Below are 10,438 nucleotides of genomic sequence, written 5' to 3'. Positions count from 1 at the left end.
TTCATAGCCTCTACAATGTCAAATGTCATTTTGAGGTCTTCTCCCAAGTTGAGATCAATCTTCCCTTGTCTCACATCAATTATTGCTCCTGCTGTAGCTAGGAAAGGTCTCCCCAAGATCAAAGGATCTTTTGGTTCTTCATCCATTTCCAAGACTACAAAGTCTGTTGGGACTTCCACTGCTCCAACTCTAACTGGTAGATCTTCCAAAACACCATGTGGTAATCTTATTGATCTATCAGCTAAGATTAGGGAGATGTTGCATGGCTTATACCTTGTAAACCCTAGGCGCTTAGCAACTGATAGAGGCATTAGGCTTACTGAGGCTCCCAAATCACAAAGGCATCTATTGAAGGTTAAGGGCCCTATAGAGCAAGGTAGAGTAAAGGAACCAGGATCTCTTAGCTTTTGAGGGTTCACTTGCTTTTGGATTATGGCACTACACTCATGGCTGAGAATCACCATCCCTTGAACTTCTTTGATCCTTTCCATCACAGCATCTTTCAAGAATTTTTGGTAAGGAGGGATCATCACAAAGGCATCTATTAGAGGCATCCTAAGCTCAATCTCTTTAACTTGTTTGTCAAACAATGCCTTGTATTTTTCAACCATCTGTTTCTTAAATCTTCCTGGGAAAGGTAGTGGAGGCTTCTAAGGAGGAGGAATGAACCAAACTTCTTTTTCTTTGGAGGTAACTAGATTGATTTTATCCTGAGAAGCTGCTCGATCGGGTACTCGACCACCTACTCGGTCGAGTGAGTGGTCGAGTGGTGCGTCGAATTCAACGGTGTTTTCATTCTGAGTCTCTTCTTGTTGGAAACCCTCCCCTTCCTGAATTCCACTGTCCTCAGTGTTGGGATGTGCTCCTAGTTGTGTTGGTAAGACTCTTCCACTGCGAAGATTGATAGCATTGGCAAATTCAGTAGTTTGCACAATAGCTTTGCCCTTGTGATGGTCATGCTTTGGGGCAGAAGCTTGTTGATTTTCCATAGTCATAATCCTGGAAGTCAGTGTGTCAAACTTGGCATGAAGTTCACTGTAAATATCTTCTATCCTCTTGTTCAGCTCAGCAAATCTGTTTGCTGCCTCAATCTTCCCATTGGTTTGTCCAATCAACAATTGTTGCATCATAGCTCTTAAGTCTTGTTCCTGGCCTTGGTTAGTCTGAAACCCTGGTGGGGGACACAATTGGGGCTGGAACACTTGTTGCTGCTGCTCGAGTACAGACTCGGACAGGCACTCAGTCGAGCGCAGGCTCGAGTGGATGGTCGAGTCGACTGGGAGGTGAGGTCTATTTGTATCCGGCTTCTGACTCGATCACGAACTCGAGCATTCACTCGGTCGAGTGGCGGTCGAGTTGAAGGTCGAGTTGGTACCTGAAACTCAATCACAAACAAGCAGTAGAAGAATTGAGATCAGTAGCGAACAAGGGGATAAAAGAACTTAATCTTAGACTAATATATACCCTAATTGTCACAAATAAACACTCAAATGGGCAACGACGCCAAATTGAAACTAGTATCTTTCTTGTGTGTGTGAAATGGAATGTGAATGAATGATATGATGATGAACAATGGTGAAAGCAAGGTGTTTCAATTCCCCTTATGCAATTGTAGTATAAGAGGTATCAATCCTAAATGAGTGAATGCAAGCAATCAGGGTGTGCAATACTTGTCTAAGTTAAGCCAATTATAGAGGGTGTTTGTCACTAACAACCTATTGCAGAATGTAAAATGCAGAATGTAAAAGCTGAATGGACAAGATACTAAATGTAATGGAACAGAATGATTATGGCAATAATGAAACTAGAACAGATATCAAACTATAGTAATGCAGGTAATGAACTAATGCAAGGAAAGTAATGAACAGGAAACTAAATGAATGCAACAGAAATGCAACTAGAATGAAATAAGAAACAAGACAGGACAGACACAAATCATAAACAAGAGTTCTGGGAATGAACTCGAGCAAGCACTCGATCGAGTGTAGATCGAGTGCAGGGTCGAGCTGGACAAAAACGTAAAACAGAGCAATGCAGACAAAACAGAGCAAGACAAAAGTAAATCAAACAACGATCAAACAACAGGATTTAGACTAAGAAATCAATAGACAAGGAAGGTCTTAGGGATGGATTCATGGGCTGAACTTAGATTGTGGTTATCTAACTTGATCAACAAACCTCAATCAACATGAGCTAATCTCTAGACATTAATCTCTAAGAACATGTTAATCCACTCTCATGGCAAAAACAATCAAGCTCATATATTTCTAGACTTGTTCTCACAAAGTAAAGAATCTATACAAGCAAGCATTAAGCAATATGTCAAGAATCAAACAAGACTTCTAATCTCTTAGCAAGCCTAATGATAATCTCTAGATCTAGCCTTATCTATGCACCTTAGACATTGGTGTGATGCTAAGAAGCTTGAGATCAAACCCTACCCTCTCAGTTATAGGATCAGCATTAAGAACATCTAGTCTAGAAGAGATCTACAACAATCAATCTTGATCAAATCAAATAACCACAACATCCATCCAGCCTAAACCATCCCTAAGAGCTAAGGAAACTACTCACAATCACACATAATGAACAGCAAAGTAATAAACCCAGAAAAACTCGAAACTTGCATGATTAGAAAGATAAAACAGAGATCTACAATATTGGAGAAGGAATCAAACTCGAATTCTTGATACTTTGAAAGTTATGAAACAAACAAGTATGAAGAATCTTGTGTTTTTTCCTTCAAAAGAGGTACAAGATCTAAGAAAATAAAAGTGCAAAAAGCATAAATTCCCAAAAAGGGTAAAATACTAGGTTTGAGAATATCTAAAAAGCTGCCCCCTTGTGGCTGCAGGGTACAAGGTCCTTAAATAGGAAAAAGGAGGGGAAGCCCTAAAAATGCTAAAAGACAAAATAGCCAGGCGGCTCGGCCAACTCGACCCGGTGCTCGGTCGAGTGACCGGTCGAGTTGGGTTTTCTTGTGCTCCTTCCACTCGGTCGAGTCACTCTCAGCACACGGTCGAGTGTCTGGTCGAGTGGGCAGTCGAGTGGGACTCCGGACCTTGGTTCTCCAGCCTTAACTCCTTTGCTTTCTCCTCATGATTGCTTCACTTCTCCTCAGCATTGCTTCCATGCTCCTTAGGCTCCAAAATCACCTGTTTATGCAAGAAAAGATGCAAATGCAATGCAACTACACTCTAATGCAAGAACAATCCTAAAACTATGCAATAATGATCAAAAAGGATAGCAAAGGATGCAAAATATGTGAATATATTAAGGGAAAACATAGTAAAATATATGAACATCAGAAGACAAAACAAGCGACTTGATTTTATTGTGATTTTGAGCCACTATGCTCAACATAGCATCCATCCGACATTCTATTAGTTCTAGCGACTCGAGGTGGATGTAGTTGCATAAAATTGCAATTGTTGTCTTTTTCTTCACCTCACTCTGCATAAGTGAGAGCATCCTCAAGAGCTTTAAACCTTTTAGAGTATTGTCTAGTATTTCAAATTTAGATGATCGCAGTTTCAAATCTTGTAGAGTCTCCAAGTTCGAGTTATTGATGGGGCTCTCCATAAATTTTTTGGATTTGGGGAAATCTAAGACTATCGCTTTGATGTTTTTACCAAGAAATGTATTGATCCACGAGATGACTTTATCTTCTATACCAAGATGATTGATAAACAAAACGAATCTATCAATCTCCGATCCTTTGTATTGGTTGAATACTTTTTCGATGATGCCAACAACCTCTAACTGACCACGTCTTTTAGAATATATTCCACTGAAATCGAGATTAATAGATTATATATTTGTACTCTTAAATCTTTTGGACAGAATTCGATTTCGTAAAAGAGATTGCACTGGAAGAAACTTAGACATGATATGCTCCACCAGATCTTCATGAATTTTTGAGTAAGTTCCACCATTTCTCTTCTCTTTGAAGGAGAAGCCATTGATTTTCACTAGTAACAAGATATGATATATATATATATATATATATATATATATATATATATATATATATTATGGAAAAGCAATATATCATTTGCTTTTGTTTTAGTCAAACCTAAATTTCTTTCCTTTTCTCATTTAAGAAATATAATAATTACCCCATATTATAAATTTGACTTTATTATTTTTTAGAAGAAAGTTAACAATATATTCATTTCATATATCAATTAATTTATGTGTACAAAAAAACTTAACAACTATTTCGTACCAATAACATTATTATTTTCTATTGAAATTGTCTCCATGTTAACTATTCAAAATGTTTTCCATATATTATTAGTTTTATTACTAACATGATTCCAATATGTGTCAAAAGAAATTATTATTTTGACAGATAAAAGATTTATTGGCAATTTTCATTTATGGCCTCCTTTAACTTTTAATAGCCATTTTACCCCTACTTAATATATATTTTAGTCAACAAAATCAAAACCAAAATTTTCCCGTCAAAATAATTTCTGACATATTTTCCCGCCACAAAATTTCCTGTAAAAAAAATTATAAGGCGTTTATCAGGTTTTAAACGATTTAAAAATATTTACAAGACATTTATAAAATTTCTATAAATAGAAAGCTTATAAAATCATATAAAAATCTTATTAAAACCTATAAAAAAACTTTATAAAAATCTTATAAGAACCTTATAAAAGTCTTGTTAAAATTTTGCAAATACCTTATAAAAACCTTACAAAAACCTAATAAAAATATTACAAAAACCTTATTAAAATCTTATAAAAACCTTATAAAAAGCTTCAAGGTTTTTTCAAGTTCTTTTTTTTTTTACATTCATTTTTATAATGTATAAATTTCTGAATTTTTAGCAAAAAAACCTAATTTCGTTATTTTAGCAAAAGCAACAAGTATTCAAATCTTAGATAAAATAATTCTTATAGAAGATAAACAATAGAGAAACAAAGCCTGTTCAAATGAGAGAGAAGATTAGAAGAAGAGAAAAGCAAATTGTATCTGAGAGCTGTGATGTTTCAAACACACCATACGAGCTGCGATAGTTTGGCATAGTTCAAAATTCAAGCTCATGCCAGTAGCCTTTGTATCCAAAAATCTTGACTTTCTTGAGAAAAAGATACTTGTTTTTTGAGTTATCTTGAATTTCATCCTTACGATCACTCTACAAAAAAGGCAATCGAGGTCCGAAAGTTAAATTGTGAATCTGCATATATTTAAACACAGCTCATTGGTGGGAGAGATTTAGAGATATATATAGAGAGAGAAAAAGAGAAACGTACATCGATCACAACTCCTTCAAGTCTAGGGCATTCTTTGAGGAATTCAGCTATGCCGAATAGAGTGCAAAATGTAGTTATGTTAAGAACTTATCTCAAGAAATATTGTGGTTGTTGCGACGACAGAAACGCTTGTAAAGGAACTTATGTTATTAACTACCAAGTCAATTGGATCATAATAACATGGACTAAAATTCCCATTGTAATGGAGGTTATGTGCATATGTTCCCACAAAGTTAAATGGACTGACATATCCATTGTAATTGTTGTTTTCAAAAGAGGGTGCCTCCAAATAGATGTCATAAAGCCCTCACATAGAAGACAAAACAAGCGACTTGAATTTATTGTGATTTTGAGCCACTATGCTCAACATAGCATCCATCCCACATTCTATTAGTTCTAGCGACTCGAGGTGGATGTAGTTGCATTAAATTGCAACTATTGTCTTTTTCTTCACCTCACTCCGCATAAGTGAGAACATCCTCAAGAGCTTTAAACCTTTCAGAGTATTGTCTAGTATTTCAAATTTACATGATCACGGCTTCAAATCTTGTAGAGTCTCCAAGTTCGAGATATTGATGGGGCTCTCCATAACTTTCTTTGGATTTGGGGAAATCTAGGATTGTCTCTTTGATGTTTTTACCAAGACATGTATTGATCCACGAGATGACTTTATCTTCTATACGAAGATGATTGATAAACAAAACGAATCTGTCAACCTCTGATCCTTTGTATTGGTTGAATACTTTTTTTATGATGCCAACAGCCTCTAAATGACTACATCTTTTAGAATATATTCCACTGAAATCGAGATTAATAGATTATATATTTGTTTGTTAAACAAATAAAATTATTATTTTGACAGATAAAAGTTTGTTACTTTGTAATTTGAACTAATAAATTAGAAATTTTACTTTTATAAAATCTTTTAACACAACTGATTTTTCTATTTTTGACAAATTGTGTATATGGAATAAAAATGAGAATACCTCTTTTATTGGCAATTTGCATTTATGGCCTCCTTTAACTTTTAATGACCATTTTACCCCTACTTAATATATATTTTAGTCAACAAAATGAAAACCAAACTTTTCCCGTCAAAATAATTTCTGATATATTTTCCCGCCAAAAACTTTCTTGTCAAAAAAAAAAATACAAGGCGCAGGTTTTAAACGATTTAAAAATATTTACAAGACATTTATAAAATTTCTATAAATAGAAAGCTTATAAAATCATATAAAAATCTTATTAAAACCTATAAAAACTTAGGAAAACCTTATAAAAACCTTATAAAAATCTTATGAGGACCTTATAAAAGTCTTATTAAAATTTTGCAAATGCCTTATAAAAACCTTACAAAAACCTAATAATAATATTACAAAAACCTTATTAAATTCTTATAAAAAGCTTTAAGGTTTTTTCAAGTTCTTTTTTTTTACATTCATTTTTACAATGTTTTTATAATGTATAAATTTCAGAATTTTTGGCGAAAAAACCTAATTTCGTTATTTTGGCAAAAGAAACAAGTATTCAAATATTAGTTAAAAGAATTCTTATGGAAGATAAACAATAGAGAAACAAAGCCTGTTCAAATGAGAGAGAAGATCAGAAGAAAAGAAAAGCAAATTGTATCTGAGACATGTGATGTTTCAAACACACCAAACGAGCTACGATAGTTTGGCATAGTTCAAAATTCGGTAACTTTAGCTATACATGATGAACATTCTCTGTCGATCGTCCAAAGAGATATACAAATATAATATAAACTCCAACCACTTTAAGAATGATGCATATAATAATAATAAAAATTATCTAATGTTTTAAAAGTGAAATTAAGTGAAATTTATGTCAAAACAAAATGAACTATGTTCTGTTAATATAAAACTCTAGCTCTTTTTATGTCTTTTGTATGTAGTGAAGTAAATCTCATTTACACAGAATTATTGATCATTACTTTTTAAGAAATGTATGAAAATCGTATGCCATGTAAGTCTGCAAATCTTAACTAAAACCAATTGGTAAGTAGATAAAGTAAGTTAAATACGTACAAATGAGCATTATTACGATTGGGAAAAACAGAGACCGCCGTAGAGAAACCATGTAAAACGTACAACGCTCTAAAAGCATCCACATCGGTGATGGTGTCTCTTAAATTTTTTTTAATAAATTTATATTATTTATATTATTATGTTATTGTTTACTTAAATTAATTGCTCCACACCAATAAAACTGAAACATCTGGCGAACCAGTTTTCTCTGATATCATGGAAATCGAAGAAACAGGGAGTTGCCAGCCATAGTAGTACAAAGTCTGAATACAGAAGTATGGCTCAAGCAACATGTGAGATCATCTGGTTACAACAACTTCTTAAAGATATTCATATTCAGGTGACATGTCCAGCGAAACTTTTCTGTGATAACAAGTCAGCACTTCATATTGCCATGAATCCTGATTTCCATGAGAGGACCAAGCACATCGAGATTGACTGTAACACCGTACGAGATCAGATTAAGCCTGACAATCTGAAAGCTTTACATGTTCCTACTGGGAATCAACATGCTGACATCCTTACTAAACTGTTGCATCCAGGACCATTCTATATTCTACTTCACAGGATGTCATTGTCAAGTCTTTATCTTCCTAACCAGACACTTCGAAGCTAAAGACTTGAGTCGGGCGTATTAGATGTGATGAACCGGTTACAGTGCTCGGTTATTTCTGAATCAATTAACATGGTTAACCAAGACCGGTTTACTCTAGTTAATTAGGTTAACTATATAAACAAACTTTTGTATCATAAACAGATTAAGCTTTGTGTAATCTTTTTGAGAGTTTGTTAACGAAGAGTTTGTTTCTTCTCCGATCTTAGTTTCTTGTTCTTATCTTCTCCGGTTAATCGGAGTTTGTTACTTGTGACAAGATTAACTTTGGAGTGTTTTAATTGGATAAGAGTGGTTCCTTCATGGCAAGGAAAGTTCAGAGAATACCAATTTGCTTGTAACAAGCCTGCATATATGTTAGCCAAAGACATGATTCCTAAGAATGCTCATATTTGTATTATGACTATATCGAATGCGTTAAATTTATTTTGAGATTTAGCGTGATTATATTCGCACTATTTAGGTAGTATAATTCTCCAAAAATTATACTAGTAGTATTTTATCATTTAATAATGTGTCAAATACAATAAAAAGTGTGCGAATATGCTTATTGTGAATTAAGTTTATAATAGGCTCTAATATATGTGGGTGGCGGCATGACATCATACATCTGTACATAAAAATAACAATAATAGAAGACTTGATTATAGTCTATATATCTTAATTATTATCATTGCACAGCTGCAAAAACTGTTCTCTTCTTTCCGATCGTTAATGAGTGGAAACTTAGAAGTCTTTTTCTTTTCTTTGATTTTTCAATAATATATGTACCAGTATTTTAGATCCAACAAGTCTTTTTTTTTTTTTTTTTTTTCCATACAATGTATTAATAGCCATCATTACAAATATTACTAATCTTACGATTACATTAAATAACGTATATTTAATGACTAATTAATTGATAGAAAAAAATAAATGTTGTATGTTATATAAGTTACTAATTCTACTGACCAGATGTTATATTTTATATAATATCTAAAATCTAAAAGCTTAAAGGGTCAACACTATATATAGAAGATGTCAAAAATAATTATGATGAATTTTGATAAATTCAATCTTTTTTAGAAAAATCTTTAATTACTTAAGNATTACTTAAGCATCACTACATTTTGTATGAAATTTTAATTTTTAAATTATAATTAATTTTGAGATAATTTTCAATTTATAATTAATTTTGAGATTTAGTGTCATTATTATTATTGTGAATGCTTACAAATGTGCGAATTGACAACTGATATATATCTATCAAACAAAAAAAAAAAGATAAAAGACACTGTATAGTGTTTCTGTAATCTTAATTGTGTAAATTGACAACTGAGTGATTCATCTTCTTTTTCTCGGTAATATATATGATTGTATTATATTAGAAAACTATAAAATTATACTAGTAGTATTTAACATTGACTGTATCAAATACAGTAAAACGTGTGTGATTATGCTAATTGTAATTTAAGTTTATATTATGCTCTATATGTGGGTGACCGCATGACATATATCTTGTACATGAAAATAATAATTCAAAAGACTTGATTATAGTCTATATATCTTAATTATTATTATCTTGTCATCAGCAATAAAAAAGTTTATTATTATTAGTACAGTTGAAAAATAATAACGTCTGTTATTAATCAAGAAATTAAAATTGAAAGACTTAGTTATAGTCTATATTTTTATCAAGTCTACTTGTGGAACAATTTAGTTCACATGCATTACGATGAAATTGGAATCTAGATATTTTTATATTTATTAATTACATTTATAATTTTTGTTTATTCATAAAACTAAGTTATATTTCATCGATTTATTTTATTTTTTAGAATTTGTTAGAAATGCCTTTTTGAGATATTGCTTTTTAAAAATACTATTTTTCTGCCATTTTATTTTTTACTTTTTTTATACAATTACAATATGTTAAATTAACATTTAGAGTTTTTTTTTTAATTCTGAGTTCTCTATTTTACATTTAGCGTATAGTTTTATAACACCCACGAACCAGATTTCCGGTTCGAGCATCGATCAAAGTTAATGTTAGGGCATCGATCGACACCATTTGCACTTGGGTTGTTTCCAATGTCTCTGGTTCGATGCGGTTTGATGAAGAAAACCTAGGACACGCTTATAAAAAGGAACCTCCACACGCTAGACTATGGTTAGCAGTTTTGTCGTTCTAAACACTTGAGAAGAAGAGTTTTCTCTTTGAAAAGTTCATGTGAGCGTTCGTGAGGAGTTCTAAGCTGTTTTGAGGTAGATATGTTTTTGGAGTGGAGATCTGTTGATAAGGACGTGGTGGGGAGCTTGTTGTGGAGTGATTCTTGTCATTTTTGTTCAGAATCTTCTTGTTTACGAATTGAGTGTAAGATCATGGCTTATCTAAGTGATTAGATGTGTGTTTTGTGTGATTTATTGCTTGTGTGCCAGTTTGTGAGTGATTGTGGTGGTTGTTGTGGCATGTTGAGGGCGGTCTAGGCATCGCGAACGTTATGGCAACGGTTGGAGCCAAGTCGAGAGAGATC

The sequence above is a fragment of the Camelina sativa genome, chromosome 3 (assembly GCF_000633955.1).
Source record: "Camelina sativa cultivar DH55 chromosome 3, Cs, whole genome shotgun sequence".
Lineage (NCBI taxonomy): Eukaryota > Viridiplantae > Streptophyta > Magnoliopsida > Brassicales > Brassicaceae > Camelina > Camelina sativa.
The sequence above is the reverse complement of the archived record's forward strand: the minus strand, read 5'-3'. Positions refer to the sequence as shown.